The sequence below is a fragment of the Otolemur garnettii genome, unplaced genomic scaffold (assembly GCF_000181295.1).
Source record: "Otolemur garnettii isolate 467f Iridium unplaced genomic scaffold, OtoGar3 scaffold00321, whole genome shotgun sequence".
Classification (NCBI taxonomy): domain Eukaryota; kingdom Metazoa; phylum Chordata; class Mammalia; order Primates; family Galagidae; genus Otolemur; species Otolemur garnettii.
Window position 1 is genome coordinate 278679 of NW_003852716.1, and position 3071 is coordinate 281749.

Sequence of the window (3071 nt, forward strand, 5' to 3'; positions counted from 1 at the left end):
TTATTTGCTATCCATGTTCTGAACTCGATTTCTGACATTTTAATCATTAGCTTGTGGATGGGCTCTTCAATTACGTCTGCCCCATTTTTCCTTGGGGGAGATGATCTATTCTGGTTATTTGAGTTGCCAGAGTTTTTCTGCTGATTCCACCCCATTCTGAGTTTACCTTGTTTGGAGGCCTTATCAGAACTGTTCAGTTGGTGGCTTCTTCTTGTTGCCCAGAGAGAGAGAGCAGAGCGTGTCTGTTGTCTACTCCCAGTTCTCAGGTGCTGGGGCAACTGGGGTGCAGTGGAATGACAGCAGCTGCACGGGAGTGTGCCTGGCCGGATTAGACCTCGTTCAGCCTACTGGGGCAACCAGTGGGCAGGAGACCGGCAGTAGCCGGATCAGTCCTAGTTCAGCAAGTGATTCTGTGCCTGCCTGGAGCAGTGAGAAGTCCTCTGCTGCCACCTGCCACCAGCAGGAGGTGTGCGGCTCTAGCCAGCAGTTTTGTGCCTGCCCAGAGCCCTGGAGCAGGGATCTACTCTGCTGCCCATGGAGCACGCGTCTCTAGCAAGCAGTTCTGGGTCCTCCCAGAGTGGGGTCTCGTCCGCCGCTACCCACGGGGGTGTGCAAGTCTCTAGCAAGTACTTCTGTGGCTCTCTGGAGCCAACGATCTCCTTTCCAGCCACCCGCCGCCCGCGGGAGGCTTGCAGCTGTAGTAATCAGTTCTGGACCTGCCCAGAGCCCTGGAGTGGGGTTCTTCTCTGCCGCCCGTGAGGTGCGCGGCTCTAGCAAGCAGTTCTGGGCCCTCCCAGAGTGGGGGACTCATCTGCAGCCACCCATGGGGGTGCGCTAGGCTCTAGTAAGTACTTCTGTGGCTACCTAAAGCAGGAGAACTCCACTCCGGCCACCCGCCACCCGCAGGAGGCTTGCAGCTCTAGCAATCAGTTCTGGACCTGCCCAGAGCCCTGGGGTGGGGTTCTTCTCTGCCGCCCGTGGAGTGTGCGGCTCTAGCAAGCAGTTCTAGGTCCTCTCAGAGTGGGGGACTCATCCGCCACCGGCAGGGGTGCGCTAAGCTCTAGCAAGTACTTCTGTGGCTGCCCAGAGCGGGGGAACTCCACTCCGGCCCCCTGCCGCCCACAGGAGGCTTGCAGCTCTAGCAACCAGTTCTGGACCTGCCCAGAGCCCTGGAGTGGGGTTCTTCTCTGCCGCCCGTGGAGTGCGCGGCTCTAGCAAGCAGTTCTAGGCCTTCCCAGAGTGGGGAACTCATCCGCCACCACCGGCAGGGGTGCGCTAAGCTCTAGCAAGTACTTCTGTGGCTGCCTGGAGCATGGGAACTCCACTCTGGGCCCACCCCCCGCCACGTGCAGGAAGCTTGTGACTCTAACAACCAGTTCTGGACCTGCCCAGAGCCCTGGGGCGGGGTGCTTCTCTGCCACCTGTGGGGTGAGCGGCTCTAGCAAGCAGTTCTGGGTCCTCCCAGAGTGGGGGACTCATCCGCCGCCACCCGCGGGGGTGCACTAGGCTCTAGCAAGTACTTCTGTGGCTGCCCGTAGCACGGGACTTCTCTGCAGCCACCTGCCACCCACGGGAGAGAGGCAGCTCTAGTAAGCAGTTCTGGGGCCCTCTTTGTACCTGTATTTTATGTTCTTAAATGATCTTCCTTGGATTTATAGCTTGCCGAACTTCTTTCTGGGCTCAGCTCCCCATCTTTGGCTTCATAGATTCTGATTCCAACCAGTTTTTCTTCCTTTGCTCAGGAGCCTCTGACCAGGGTTGCTACCAGTCGGCCATCTTCCCAGAATCCCTCATGACAATGGAATTTTAATAAGGATTACATTAAAATTATATATTGCTTTAGGTAGTATAGACATTTTAACAATGTTGATTCTTCCCAGCCATGAGCATGGTATGTTTTTCCATTTGTTAACATTTTCACCTATTTCTTTTCTTAGAGTTTCATAGTTCTATTTATAGAGATCTTTCACATCGTTTGTTAGGTAAACTCTTAAATATTTCACCTTCTTTGGCACTACTTTGAACGGAATAGAGTTCTTGAATATTTTTTCAGCTTGACTTTTGTTGGTATATATAAAGGCTACCAACTTGTGGGTGTTGATTTTGTAACCTGATACACAGCTGTATTCCTTGATCACTTGTAAGAATTTTGTAGTAGAGTCCCTGGTATTTTCCAGGTATACAATCGTCATCTGCGAAGAGTGAAAATTTGATCTCTTCTGATCCTATGTTGACTGCCTTTTCTTCCCTAATTGCAATGGGTAAAACTTCCATTACAATGTTAAAGAGCAATGGAGACAATGGGCAACCTTGCCTGGTTCCTGATCTGAGTGAAAATGATTTCAATTTAATTCCATTCAATATGATATTGGCTGTGGTTTTGCTGTAGATGGCCTCTATCAATTTGAGAAAAGTCCCTTCTAGGCCAATTCTCTTAAGTGTTCTAATCTTGAATAGATGCTGGATATTGTCAAAAGCTTTTTCTGCATTAATTGAGAGGATCATATGGTCTTTATTTTTTAATTTGTTTATGTGGTTAATTTACATTGATAGATTTGCATATGTTCAACCAGCCTTGAGATCCTGGGATAAAACCTACTTGTTTGTGGTGTACAGTTTGTTTGATGTGTTACTGAATTCTGTTTGTTAGGATGTTGTTGAATATTTCTGCATCAATATTCATTAGAGATATTGGTCTATAGTTTTCTTTTCTTGTTGGGTCTTTTTCTGGTTTGGGAATCAAGGCGATGTTTGCTTCATAGAATGTGTTGAGTAGTATTCTGTCTTTTACTATTTTTTGGAAAAGATTAAGTAGTATAGGTAGCAGTTTGTCTTTAAAAGTTTGGTAGAATTCTGACGTGAATCCATCTGTTCCTGGGCTTTTCTTTTTAGGGAGATTTTGTATAGTTGATGCTATTTCAGAATTTAATATAGGCCTGTTCAACATTTCCACTTGGTTCTGACTAAGTCTTGGAAGGTGGCATGCTTCCAAGTATTGATTGATTGCCTTCAGATTTTCATATTTCTGAGAGTAGAGATTCTTGTAGTATTCATGAAGGATTTCTTTAATT